The sequence below is a fragment of the Hypanus sabinus genome, chromosome 23, assembly GCF_030144855.1.
Source record: "Hypanus sabinus isolate sHypSab1 chromosome 23, sHypSab1.hap1, whole genome shotgun sequence".
Lineage (NCBI taxonomy): Eukaryota > Metazoa > Chordata > Chondrichthyes > Myliobatiformes > Dasyatidae > Hypanus > Hypanus sabinus.
The window spans coordinates 11,887,125-11,902,247 of NC_082728.1; the positions used below are offsets into that span (position 1 = coordinate 11,887,125).

Consider the following 15,123-nt stretch of genomic DNA (forward strand, 5'->3'; position numbering starts at 1 on the left):
GTGAGACGCAATTAGAATTATTAAAAAGGTCAAGGAAACATTGCCGCTGTTATTTGTAACAAACGCATCCAGTTACTCAGAGAAGGCAGAAAATAAAGCTTGTCACAAGGAGTTGGAAAATGCCTGTTCTAAATGCCTGCTATGAAGGGGCGGACGGTGGTTTTGTACAGAGCTTCCTGCAGTTGCAGTTATTTTCTTTAGAGCAGCTGGAAGCTTGTTTTAATTTTAAACCAGGCCAATTTTTTTTTATTGAACTTCACAATACCATGGCATTTTCAGTTTTGTGTACAGTGTGTTAATGTCAAGTACGTTCACATTGAAACGGCAAGATTTGGGGAGTAGATTCTGGACAGAGGTGAGGAGAAATTGTTTTAACCTAGAGTCTGTGGAATTCTTTGCCCAGGGAAGCATGAGAGGCTACCTCATTACGTAGTACTAACTACAGTTAGATAGATTACTACATAGGAGGGGGATTAAGGGTTATGGTAAAAAGACAGCCAGACAGAGCTGAGTCCAGATCAGCCACGATCTTATTGAATGGTGGAGCAGGCTCAATGGGCTAGACAGCCAGCTCCTGCTCCTGGTTCTTATGTTGACATTTTAAGCCTGGTCAGTACTGTGTTTTCTTGATACTAATTTTACAAACCCATTCAAACGCACAACACCAAAACATTCAAACTAACTCTAAACAAACGTGACTTCTTTATACTTGAGGTTTTCCTGGTGCAGAGTTTCAACCCAAAACAAAAAAAAAATTTCTTTCCTCTCGCTGATGCTGCTTGACTTGTTGATTCCTTCCGGCAGATTGTTTCTTTTTTTAAAAATCTGGTTTGGCCTTAGGAAGGTTGAAAGGACTTTTAAAGGCATTGTCTCATGACTGGAAAACACTAAAACCTGTTGGTGACCAGCCAGTTGGTAACTTTGCAATTAGGAAAGAAAATAGCAGGTTTTCCTAAGTCATGTGTATCAAATATTGGTCACTGAGGAGGTTAATACTGGCCGTAACTGAGGCTAATTACAGTGACAACACATCTAACTGTATAAATGGAGCAAAAAAATGTGAATTCCTGACATTAAAAACAATAACAAAAGAACATCCAACAAGTCAGTCAGCCTCTAGATAAGGAGAGACTCTGTTAATGACCCTTCAGAAGTGGGCAAGAGGCCTGAGAAAGGATCTTACTGATATCATTTCCGCTTCTGTCACTTTATTAAAATTAGCTTTACTTGTCACATGCACATTGAAGCGTCAAAATGTTTCGTTGTGTCAACACAGTCTGAGGATGTGCAAGGGGAAGCCCGCAAGTATTGGCATGCTTCTGGACCCGATGTGGCACAACTCGCTGACAGTTCACTAACCGTAACCTCTACATCTTTAGAATGTGGGAAGAAACCGTAGCTCACAGAGGAAACCCATGCAATCTCGTGGAGAACGTACAAACTCCTTACAGACAGCGACAGGAATTGTATCCTGACCTTACCACTGCTGTTGTAAAGTGCTACGCTGCTGTGATACATACAAGCACTAAAGCATATTGAACTGGTTTTACAATTAAGCATGTTTAAAAACTACAGAGGCTCCATCTCCATATCAGTTCAATCATTATTAGATAGGAAGACGCAAAGTTGGCAAGTAAGTTAGATGTGAGGGTTTATAATCGGTTCTTTATGACCTACCTTTTGCACGTTGTCTCTAGATCTGGCAGATGTATGCACTTGGGTGCTGTTGCAAATCCAGTAAAATGTGGATTTGCATCATCTGTCCCGACGTATGAAACAGATACACAATTATTCACGGACACAGTTGCCAACATAGGTTTTGGAAAAGGCTTCTCGAAGGCAAGACGATCCACAGTGGAACACATTGGGAGTACATGAGCCTGTTATCTGTAGCCTCCTTTGAATAACATCCCACACCTGTCAAAGCTGTTCACCGGCTTCCATTGTGCAGGTGTCAGCAGGGTTGCTCAGAGTGATAGTTCATGATGAATCCCACCAGACAGCTCACCTTTTGTGATGCTTCCTGTAATTGTACGATTATTGTTCAAGTGCTAGGTTCATTTCCCCGTGGCCATTTCAGAATGATCACAGAGGAAAGTGCACGTGCACATTAATCACTGTTTAAATCTTGACAGTCCCTCCTTCTCGCCCGTTATTTATAGAACTCAATTTCAAATCCACTTACCTGCATACATGCAAGCAAGAGCGGTCCACTACTCAATACAATTACAGCTCAAACATTTTTAATTCCCAGCTCAATATTCCTGCCCAATTGTCACCAGACCAACAGCTACAATAGATTTGAATATGCTTACTGACTTGGACTTTCAAAGATTCACACTTCTCTGGGGATAAATTCGCTTCAGATTTATTAATCACTTGTACGTGGAAACATGCAATGAAAAGCTTCCCCCCAGCCCGGCAACTTCCAAAGGTTCCCAGGGGAATTACATCTGTGTGAAGTGCATCTAGCTGAAGACTGTGTTCGGGATCCGGAGCAGCTGCTGAACGGCCTTCCGCTTGTACGAAACAGAGTTACAGGGAAGCAGTGACCCCCCCCCCCCCCCCCCAAGCTGCAGGAGAAACAGAAATGTGAACACGCAGTTAGCACCAAGCTCCCCTGTGGACATTCCCCTCAGTAACAAAAATACTGTTGTGGGGGGATGACCTCCCAGGGGAATGCCGCGGGGACCGGGTTACTGGCACTGAGCATCGGTCTGTGGTGCAGAAGGGAGAAGAGGGGAGCGGTAGTGAGAGGCACAGACAGGAGATTCTGTAAATGTGAACGGGACACCCCGATGGGAAGTTGCCGCCCAGGTGCCGGGGTCGGGACGTCCCGGATCACGACCACAACATTTCGGAGAGGGAGGGAGACCAGCCAGATGTCTTGCTACATATTGGTACCAGTGACCTAGCAAAGAGGTCCTGAAAAGAGAATTGAGAGAGCTAGATAGAAAGCTGAGGAGCAGAACCTCCCGGGTAGTAATTCCTGGATCGCTGCCCATGCCGTGCGCCGGTGAGCGTAGAAACAGGATGATCTGGCAGATTAATCTGTGGCTGAGAAGCTAGTGCAGGGCACAGGGTTTCAGGTTCTTGGATCGTTGAAATCTCTTCTGGGAGAGGTATGACATGTTTAATAGTGATGGGAGTTGCACCTGTACCGGGAGGGACCAATATTCTCACGGGCATGTTTGTTAGAGCTGTTGGGAAGGGTTTAAACTAATTTGGCAGGGGGGTGAGAACCAGATTGAAGGGACTCAGGATAGGATAGATGGTGAAAAAGATAGCGTGCAGTCAGACTGTCAGAAAGGGCAGGCAGATGATAGGACATAATTGCAGCCAGCAGGGTGAGTATCAGTGCATTAGGGATGCAGAATCAAAAAGGGTAGCAAATACAGTACTCAGAGTGTGACATCTCAATGCACAGAGTATAAGAAACAAGGTGGATGATCTTGTTGGACTTTTACAGATTGTCGGGTATTATGTTGTGGCCATCACTGAGTCGTGGCTGAAGGATGGTTGTAGTTGGGAGCTGAATGTCCAAGGTTACACATTGTATCAGAGGGAGAGGAAGGTTGGCAGAGGGGGTGGCATGGTTCTGTTGGTAAAGAATGGCATCAAATCAATAGAAAGATGTGACAAAGGATCAGAAGGTGTTGAATCCTTTTAGGACGAGCTATGAAACTGCAAGGGTAAAAGGACCCTGGTGGCAGTTATATACAGGCCTCCCAACAGTAGCTGGGACGGGGATCACAGATTACAACAAGAAATAGAAAAGGCATGTCAAAAAGGCAAAGTTATGACAGTCTTGGGAGATTTCAACAAGCAGGTCGATTGGGGAAAATTCAGGTTGGAAATGAATCTCAAGAGAGTGAGTTTGTTGAATACCTACGAGATGGTTTTTTAGAGCAGTTTGTTGTTGAGCCTACGAGGGGATCATTTATACTGGATTCTGTGGTATGTAGTGTACCAGCAGTGATTAGGGAGCGTAAGGTAAAAGAACCTTACAATGCTCACAATATGATTGAGTTCAACTTGAAATGTGATGGGGAGAAAGTAAAGTCTGATGCAGCAGTATTTCAGTGGAGTAAAGGAAATTACAGTGGTTTGACAGAGGAGTTGGCCAAAGTAAATTGGAAGGAGATGCTGGCGGGGATGACAGCAGAGCAGCAATGGCCTGAGTTTCTGTGAAAAACGAGGAAGGTGCAGGATAGATGTGTTCCAAAAATCAAGAAATGCTCAAGTGGCAAAATAGTACAACCAAGGCTGACTAGAGAAGTCAAAGCTAATGTAAAAGCAAAAGAGAGGGCATCCAACAAAACAAGAATTAGTGAGAAGAAGAGGATTGGGAAGCTTTTAAAACCCTACCGAGAGCAACTAAAAGAATCATTAGGAGGGAAAAGATGAAATATGAAAGCAAGCTAACAAAACAATATCACAGTGGATAGACAATAGACAGTAGGTGCAGGAGTAGGCCTTTCGGCCCTTCTAGCCAGCACCGCCATTCACTGTGATCATGGCTGATCATACACAATAAGTAGCTTGTTCCTGCCCTCTCCCCATATCCCTTGACCCCGCTATCTATAAGAGCTCTATCTAACTCTCTCTTGAATGCATCCAGAGACTTGGCCTCCACTGCCTTCTGGGGCACAGCATTCCACATAACCACCACTCTCTGGGTGAAAAAGCTTTCTCAAGAATATAAAAAATAAAAGAGATGAGAGTGGATATATGACCGCTAGAAAATGAGCCAGGAGAAATAATAGCAGGGGCAAGGAGATGGCAGATGAACTAAATGAGTATTTCACATCAGACATCACTGTAGAAGATGCTAGCCGGGTGTTGAAGGGTGTGAGGGAAGAGAAGTGAATACAGTTACTATTACAGGGCAGAAGGTGCTCAAAAAGCTGGAAGTCACCTGGCCCAGATGAAATGCACCCTGGGGTTCTGAAAGAGGTAGCGGTACAGATTGTGAGGGAGTTAGTAATGATCTTTCAAAAATCATTGGACTCTGGCAATAGTACCAGAGGGCTGGCAAATTGCAAATGCCACTCCACTCTTATGAAAAGAGGAAGGCAGTGGAAAGGAAATTATAGACCAGTTAGCCTGACCTCAGTGGTTGGGAAGATGTTGGGAGTCAATTGTTAAGGATGAGATTATGGAGTACTTGGTGACAGGACAAAGTCATTATGGTTTCCTTAAGGGAAAATCTTGCCTGACAAACCTGTTGAAATTATTTACTTGTGGGGTAGATGAAGAGGATGTAGTGGATGTTGTATATTTGGAGTTTCAGAAGGCCTTTGACAAAGTGCCACAAATGAGGTTACTTACCAAGTTAAGAGCTCATGGTAATACAGGAAAGTTACTGGCACAGTTACAGAATTGGCTGATTGGTAGGAAGCAGCAGGTGGGAAGAAAAGGATCCTTTTCTAGTTGGCTGCCAATGAGTAGTGGACAGTGTTCCGCAGGGGTCAGTGTTGGGACCACTTCTTTTTATGCTGTATGTCAATGGAATAAATGGCTTTGTTACCAAGTCTGCAGATGATACAAAGATTAGTGAAGAGACCGATAGTGTTGAAGAAACACGTAAGCTGCAGAAGGACTGAAACGGATTAGGTCCATGGGCAGGAGAATGGCAAAAGAAATGCAATGGTCATGCACTTTGGTAGCAGAAATAAATGTGCAGGCTATTTTACAAATGGGGAGAAAATCCAAAAATCTCAGATGCAAGGGGACTTGGGAGTCCTTGTGCAGAACACCCTAAAGGTTAACTTGCAGGTAGAGTCGGTGGTGAGGAAGGCAAATGCATTGTGAACATTCATTTCAAGAGGTTCTGAATACAAGAGTAGGGCTGTGATGCTGAGGCTTTATAAGGCACTGGTGAGGCCTCACCTTGAGTAGTGTGACAGTTTTGGTCTCCTCATCTAAAATGTGCTAGCATTGGGGAGGGTTCAGAGGTGGTTCACAAGGATGATTCCGGAAACGAAAGGGTTATCATATGAGGGATATTTGATGGCTCCAGGTCTGTACTCGCTGGAATTTAGAAGGATGAGGGGAGAGCTCATTGAAACCTTTTGAATGTTGAAAGACCTAGAGAGAATAGATGTGGAAAGGATGGTTCCCATGGTGGGGGTGTCTAGGACAAGAGGACACAGCCTTAGATAGAGGGGTATCTATTTAAAACAGAGACATGGAGAAATTTGTTTAGCCAGAGGGTGGTCAATATGTGGAATTTATTACCACAGGTAACTGTGGAGGCCAGGTCTTTGCATGTATTTAAGGCAAAGCTTAATAGGTTCTTGACTGGACATGGCATCAAAGATTACGAGGAGAAAAGTGGGGAGTGGGGCTGAGGAAGAGAAAAAGAAATCAACCATGATCGAATGGCGGAGCAGACTCGATGGACCAAATGGTCTGATTCTGCTCCTATGTTTTATGGCCTCTACATCCTTAGGAGTTTGCGAAGATTCTCCATGACATCTAATACTTTGACATATTTCTATAGATGAGCAGTGGTGTGTATATTGACTGGCTGCATCACAGCATGGAATGGAAACACCAATAATTTTGATTGGAAAATTCTACAAAAAGTGGTGGATACAGTCCAGTCCATCACGGGTAAAGCTCTCTCCACCATGGAATTCAGGAACCTTAGGACTCACACCACCAGGTTCAGGAACAGTTATTACCCCTCAAGCATCAGGGTCTTGAACCAAAGAGGATAACTTCACTCAACCTATCATTGAAATATTCCCACAATCTATGGACTCACTTTTGAGGAATCTCATATTCTCAATATTTATTGTTTTTTATTTCTTTCTTTCTGTATTTGCAGTTTGTTGTCTTTTGCACACAACTTGAATGCCGAAGTCAGTGTGGCCTTTCAATGATTCTGTTATGGTTATTATTCTATAGATTTATTGAGTATACCATCAAGAAAATGAATCTCAGGGTTGTAAATGGTGACATTTATGTACTTGGATAATAAATTTACTTTGAACTTTGAGCAAACTTATTTTATTTCCTTGAAATTATCTATGCTGAATTAACTTCACCAAAGGCACACTGAAGTTTGAAGCTGTTTTCCTCTTTGAACTAATATCTCGTTTTATTGTGTGACAAGGAGTATGTGACATCGAAAGAGATGCTCACCGTTGAGCTCAGGACAGAAGACGTTTGCTTTCAACATCAACTTTCACCCAGAGGTCTGCATTCCGAATGGCAGGCTGTGACCAGTGGGGTACAATATACATTAATGATTTAGATGAAGGGATTAAAAGTAACATTAGCAAATTTGCTGATGACACAAAGCTGGGTGGCAGTGTGAAATGTCAGGAAGATGTTATGAGAATGCAGGGTGACTTGGACAGGTTGGGTGAGTGGGCAAATGTATGGCAGATGCAGTTTAATGTGGATAAATGTGAGGTTATCCACTTTGGTGGCAACAGGAAGGCAGATTACTATCTAAATGGAGTCAAGTTAGGAAAAGGAGAAGTACAACGAGATCTAGGTGTTCTTGTACATCAGTCAATGAAAGCAAGCATGCAGGTACAGCAGGCAGTGAAGAAAGCTAATGGCATACTGGCCTTTATAACAAGAGGAATTGAGTATAGGAATAAAGAGGTCCTTCTGCAGCTGTACAGGGCCCTGGTGAGACCCCATCTGAGTATTGTGTGCAGTTTTGGTCTCCAAATTTGAGGAAGGACATTCTTGCTATTGAGGGAGTGCAGCGTAGGTTCACAAGGTTAATTCCCGGAATGGTGGGACTGTCATATGTTGAAAGATTGGAGCGACTGGGCTTGTATACACTGGAATTTAGAAGGATGAGAGGGGATCTGATTGAGACATATTAAGATTAATTAAGGTATTGGACACGCTGGAGGCAGAAAGCATGTTTCCGCTGATGGGTGAGTCCAGAACTAGAGGCCACAGTTTAAGAATAAGGGGTAGGCCATTTAGAACTGAGATGCGGAAAAATTTTTTCACCCAGAGAGTGGTGGATATGTGGAATGCTCTGCCCCAGAAGGCAATGGAGGCCAAGTCTCTGGATGCATTCAAGAGAGAGTTAGATGGAGCTCTTATAGATAGCGGGGGTCAAGGGATATGGGGAGAGGGCAGGAACGGGGTACTGATTGTGTATGATCAGCCATGATCTCAGTGAATGGCAGTGCTGGCTAGAAGGGCTGAATGGCCTACTCCTGCACCTATTCTCTATGTGTCTTCTGTTCAGGTTGAACTTCTACTTTGTTCCAGAATGAGAGACAAGAGAAAAGGCAGGCTGGCAAGGCCATCTCCAGTTGGGTCAGACCACAATTTTACATAGAGCACACCCTCACACCCCCCCCCCCCCCCCACATTCAAGTCCTCCAATATTTATTGACACTGGTAAATCAGCAGCACAAAAGATCATTTTTAAACTAAAGCTTTTTTTTAGAACAATGGCTGAACTTCTTTAACCAAAGGATAGTGAATCTGTGGAATTAATTGCAACTCTTTGGGTATATTTACAGCTGAGGTTGACAGGTTCTTGATGAGCAAGGGCATCAGAGGTTACAGAGAGCAGGCAGGAGAAAGGGGTTGAGGGGAATAATAAATCAGCAGACCCAATGGGCTGACTCTGCTCCCGTCTTTGTCGCCTTATTCAGTTACTTTCACTTCCTCCACCTGATTCCATTTGCCTATCACTCACACACTGTAAGTTCTCCAATTATCTCCCCCAGCTATTCCATCTGCCCACTACCCCTCCCTTACAGAACTGTGCAAAAGTATCAGGCACAGATATAGAGCTAGGGTGCCCAAGGCTTTTGCACAGTACTGTATTTGTCAACACGAAGTAGAGAGAGTTTGTAAATCTGCCAGGAGCAAGGGATGCTGGGAATTGTAAGGGTGGACTGCCACAGGAGGGGTGTGGGACAGGTGGCAGTGAAAGGAGAGCCAGGAGCTGGAGGTGAAGTAGGTGCAGACACACCAAGCCCTGAGACACCAGGGAAAGTCATTTGATTCCAAACACTTGTTATTGATCATTATGGAACGTCTCTCTGGTGTGTCCTGCTCCCTCCCTTTTTCCCCCAATCATGATTCCCCTCTCCCTGCCCCCTTCCACAACAGAGACCTGTTTCAGTATCAGGTTTATCATCACTCATATGTCATGATTTTTTTGCAGCAGCAGTACAATGCAATACATTATATTACTACAGTAGTGTTTAAAAGTCTTAGGTACATGTATGTAGTTAGCAGGTCCCAGGACATCTTCACTGTACTTACCATCTTTTCTACTTTATCAGATTCTAGCATCTGCAGCCCTTTGTTGTCAGCTGTCCTCACCTTCCAGCCTCTGTTTATTTCTCTACCCAGATTCATCTTCTCATCTGGACACACCCATCATCACCAGCTCCCACCTCACCAGTTTACCCTGGCACTCCCCTTGACTCTCACAGTCCGGAAGCAGTGTTTCAACCTGAAACAACGTTATTTCCCTCTGCTTCCACAGATCCTGCCTGACCCATGGAGTTCATCCAGTTTTGCTTTTGCACCCAATTCCAGCATCTGCAGCCTCTTGTGTTTTAAGTAACACAATTGCTCATAGAGGGTAAAGAGACACACAATGCAGCAACGAGGTTGTGTTTGTGACAAAGAATGTGAAGGTATTTGCCTCCTTAATCAGCACCTACTTTATTTTTACCTTTCTCGTGCCCATTCTCTTTTTAAACAGACAATAGCTGTAGCAGACCTAACTCAGGAGATGAATTGCTGACTATAAATATTTTTGCTAACCAGTTCTAAATCTGGCTGGCACAGTAGAGTAGCAGCTTTACAGCAGCAGCCATTGGGCTTTCATTCCCACCGCTGACCGTGAGGAGGCTGCGTGCTCTCCCCATGACTGCTCGAGTTTTCTCCCACATTCCAGTATGGGTTAAAATTACTAAGTTGTTGACATGCTATGTTCGGGCGGGAACATGACAACACTCTTGTGCGCTCCCCTCAGCACATCCTCGTACTGCGTTGGTTCTCGACTCAAACAACACATTTCACTGTGCAGTATGTTTCAATGTTTTGATGGACATGTGTCAAATAAAGCCAATTTTTATCTTTTAAAAAAATCTACTTCAGTTAATCCCTTCATACTAAAACTGATTTGTTTGAATGACTTAAAAAATGAATTGAAAGTTGGGTGAAACTTGATAATAAAAGGTTTAAAGCAAAATAAAGCCAGTATGTACATGGTAGTGTGGGGTATACACTCGGTGGCCACTTTATTAGATACACCTGCTCATTAATGCAAATATCTAATCAACCCATCATGTGGCAGTAACTCAATTCATAAAAGCATGCAGACACGGTCAAGAGGTTCAGCTATTGCTTAGGCCAAACATCAGAATGGGAAACAAATGTGATTCAAGTATCTTTGTCCATGGAATGATTGTTGGTGCCATTTAAAGTGGTTTGAGTATCTCAAACTGCTAATCTGCTGGATTTTTCAAGCACAACAATTTCTAGAGTTTACAGAGAATGGTGCAAAAATACAAAAAACATCCAGTGAGCGGCAGTTCTGTGGGTGAAAATACCTTGTTAATGAGAGAGGTCAGAGATGAATGGCCAGACTGGTTCAAGCTGACAGGAAGGTGACAGTAACTCAAACAACCACACACTGCGACAGTGGTGTGCAGGAGATCACCTCTGAACACACAGAATATTGAACCTTGATGTGATGGGCTACAGCAGCAGTGGACCACACACGTAAACTCAGTGGCCACTTCATTAGTTACAGAAGGTCCCTAATAAAGTGGCTACTGAACGTATGACATAACTTGGATTAAAACTGCATCTAAACAAGATGTCCCTAATCCAAACTGCCTTACCTGGGTTGTGAACAATTGGTGGTAGCCAGGAAACGACAAACCTTGCATGTAAAAGGGAAGTAAAAAAGCCAGACTTTCATGGTCAGCTCACAACATTTAAAGCATCTGCAGAGTAAATAAACATAGTCCACTGCCAAGGCAGTGGAGAAAATCACTAAACCACTATACTAATAACCTGTTCAGCAATAAGCTTCAATAATGGAACACAAAAACAGAGGAACCATTTCTTAAATGGTGAATCAATTTTATTTTGCATAAGTTACTATCAAAATCATTTTTTTTTGTTATCAGAAGGAATATACTCTACATAGGTCATTGTAAATCACAAAACATGGTGATTTATGAAAATGGCAGCTACAGAAATCTGCAATGCAGTACAGATTGTGTCAACCATCCCAGTGAGACTTTTACTACATTTTAAAGCTTATGTAGAATGAAAGGCACAAATTAAACCACATTCTTGTAATAAAGCCAAAAGGCATGATTGGTTAATGCAAAACTGAAAAGAAGTGGCCACCTTATACAGGAGCATTACTTCATTGGGATGGCAGGTAGGTGTACTTTTACAATAGAACAGAACGGTAAGAGAGGCTGGTAAGTTCTTAAGTGCTAAGTTATCAAAATAAATATAAATGTGAAACAGCAAAGGTTAGATTGGGGATATTCATTACTTTACAACAAGCACTCTCAATGAGAGTTTAACCTCGGCTATTTCTGCTTTATTACCTACACCACTTTGAGAGAACAAACCAAAGTGAACAATTAAATTCACTAGAAAGTTTCTAAATCTACCTAATCTACTAAAAACATACCCACAGAGTTTTGGACATTTCATTTAATTCTTCATTCCAACTGTCTGTCAACAGTCTGCCCTTTTTGTTATGACAACACTTTCCATTCTTAAAATTGTTTTAGCATTGTGCATCTAAAATAAAATTTTCTGGAATATGACGAAAATAAGGGGCATTATATATTAACAAGATTTTTTTTAAAATATGACTAACCATTCATTTCAAAAATTACAGAACACTTTGTTCATTAGAAGCCAATTCACAGAGGTACCATCTTGATTTAATAATACTGATCATCTCAGTGTCTAATCAATCGTTGTACCACAAACCATTACAAAATGCAAGCAATTCATCACTGCTGTACTGAAGTGACCATCAACTCGTGTGAATCCCACATCTGCAAATGTTTATTGCATTTTCTCACAGAAATAAAACAATACTTCACAATTTCTCTCCCCGTTTTGAAGCAACGCTGTTAATATATAATGGGACAATAATTACATGGCTTCCTCCCATTCTGCACTTTGAACTCAGCAGAAGAGCAAAAAAAATGCAGCCCTCTGCTTCATCTCTTATTTCTTTGAGGATACAGTTTTACTCTACATTTTAAGGGACTTTAGAGACTTATTTACTCATTGGACTGATTGATTGGCAGTAAGAAATTGGAAAGAAAGCACTACAGGTGTGAAAGAAACTTACAAATGTACGTTGTGCTTCGGATAAAGTGGGAAATGTAGATGAATCTTAAAGTTCTACAAAAGGTTTTAATTTTTTCTTTCATCAGACCCTTGCCACCACCAGAGGACTTTCAAAACAAATGGAAGCGTTTTAGGTGACAGCAAGGATTCAAATAATGATCACTAAAATATTTAACAAACTGAGGTAACTCAGTATAAAAGTTAGCTTGGTTTGTACACAGATCCTATGATTTTACTTTTGTTCCCCGAAAAGGAAAGGAACACAGTATACACTTCTTAAATTGGTCTGGCAATATTTCAGTTTTCTAGTTTCTACAAAGTGTCAACATTTTAGCCAACTCCTGCAAAAAGCCAGATAATAAAATATTGTTTTATATGCTGATTAGTATAAAGTATATAATAAAAAAATACTAACTGCTAATTCTTGAAGACATGCATAATTTACAAACATCTTACAAAAGCCTAACCACTTAACGATCCCCTCCACAGAATCCCCCAAGTATGAAGCTGGGAGTGAGATGGGTCAGATTTTAAAGTGGCATTTCTGTATGTGCATTGGATATATCTGTAACTTTAGCGACCGTCTTCAGATGGGTCAATTCTAGTCTAAAGCCACTGCTTCATGCAGATGAAGTTTCAGATTAAGACTTCTTTGGCATCTTTTGCCATCAGCAAGTGAACAGTAAGAGAATCTTCTGAGGGTTGATGCTCACTTCACTGCAGGGAGTGATCTGTCATTTGTTTTGGTTGGCCTTAACTTGATGTTTGCAACAGCTTCTCTGTAGAGGCAAGAGAGAGAGAAAAAAGAAAAAGAGTATTAATGGATAGGCTTTTCAGAGGAACACAGCTGTGGCACCATGACAGTACTGTCTGCAAGAGCTCATGGCAGATAGGAGTTAACTTCCTGGGAATATTGGGGACAAGAGGTTGGTGTGACCCGCTGTATATACGTTTAAAATTCCTTTCTACAGTTGGTTTTAAGATAATTAAATGTAATGCAGTTGAACTGAAAACTGTCAAATCACTAATCAATTCACTGCGCTATACTAGTGAGAAGTACACTTTCTGATTTGGGTGCTGAGGTTTTATATAGATAACACAACTTAATTTCATTTCTCCTAAATGCAGTTTTACTAATCAATGCACTTAATTTTGCTTAGCCACTATCCTGTGAATGGGAAAGCTGTAGGACTGCAGCTCCTTAGACTTATGGGCTGGCTGTAGTGCTGAACTGGCTCCATGGTTGTGAACTCTGCAGTTCATCATCTGTAGATTGTTTGTTTGCTTTTAAATTGTGTGCACAATTTGATCTTTCCTTTTTAAACACTGGATGTATAACCGTCTTTATTCTGTGGGGTTTTTTTTGTGGATTCAAATGCTTCTTTGCTTTGTGGCTGCCTGCAAGAAGATAGATCTCAAGATTGCATTGCTATATATACTTCAATAATAAATGCATTTTGAACTTTACTCAACACTGCTCCAGATTTGGCTTAATGATGTGTAGCAACTGCTAACAGCAACATGTCCTCCTGGTTTCTGGCCTCTCCTCCTGGTGCCTGATGCACACCAAGAACTTTCTACTTTAACATCAGATGGTATCATGCAGAAAACCTCAGAAATGAACAATCAATTTGTTACGGAAGGTTTTCTTTGACAGAAAGTTCTGGTTGGCTTAAAGGCAGTTCAATTCAAATTTTTAAATGACTACAAAACTGTTGCCCAATTTATACTTCCTCCTGCTCTGAGATTTGTAGAAAAGAAATCAAAATTACTAAATGAGTAACACACACAAATGCTGGAGTAACTCAGCAAGTCAGGCAGCATCTAAGGAGGGAATAAACAGTTGATACTTTGGGCCGAGACTCTTCATCTCCCTCACATGACTTTGCATATCACATGCTTGTTTGTATTCCTTCCCCTATGCCTCACCCCCCCCCCCACCTTTTTATTGGCTTCTTTCCCCTTTTCATTCCAGTCCTGATCAAGGGTCTTGGTCCAAAATGTCGACATTTGTTCATTTCCATAGATGCTGCTTGACCTATCAAGCTCCTCTAGCATTTTGTGTGTGTTGCTCTGGAGAGGAAGGGGTAGTTTTCCAGTTATTTAAATGACCAAATAACTGGAAAAAATGTAATTCAAATGCTTAATGTCTCAACGCCAACTATTTTTCTGATATATTTGTCTAGATAGGAAATTATAAACCACTAATTCCAAGTAAAATAGTTTAATGGTGATTTTCTGCGAGTCATCAGTGACTACATGTCAGACTGCAAACCGCAGTTACTGTATGGAACCTATGCAATCTCTACTCATATGTGGCACGTCTGCTCTTGCCAAGCTGAAATGGTAACACAACTGTAAGTAACTTACTGGAATAAAGTGCATCAGTAAGTAAATCACACGCCACGGGAGATCAGCAGACAGAGTGTCGGCAATGAAACAGAACCAGAGTGAATCAATGCCCTGAGTCAAAGCAGCTTGTGTGCGATTGGTGGAACAGCAAAGCAATCCTTAAGGTGGACAAGTGGTGGCGGTGACGACAGGAAAAACATCAACCGATTTCCACAACACCGAAGTGAGCAGAACCAAGGACAACAGGAATACGTACAAAATTAACAAGTTACTAGATGAGAAATAGGTTAGGCAGAGCTTTATATAAGAACACAAGAAAAAGGAGCAGGCATTGGCTATTTAACCCTTCCAAGTTTGTTCCAAAATTCAATTTTGTGCTTGATCTTCTATTTGGGTCCATTAACCTGCAGTTCTCTCTTGCTA

At 41.8% G+C, this 15,123-nt stretch overlaps 1 protein-coding gene and 1 long non-coding RNA gene across 4 annotated transcripts in view; one reads left to right on the plus strand and one right to left on the minus strand.

Moving 5' to 3' along the window:
• LOC132379974 (uncharacterized) overlaps window positions 1-15,123 on the plus strand; it is an 89,311-nt gene that overhangs the window by 10,778 nt on the left and 63,410 nt on the right. The window lies entirely within an intron of this gene.
• Window positions 11,086-15,123, minus strand: part of LOC132379972 (brain-specific angiogenesis inhibitor 1-associated protein 2-like) — an 89,908-nt gene continuing 85,870 nt past the window's right edge. Inside the window, exon 15 of the mRNA XM_059948390.1 lies at window positions 11,086-13,127. The gene's annotated coding sequence lies outside the window, so the exon portion shown is untranslated. The remainder of the gene's footprint in view (window positions 13,128-15,123) is intronic.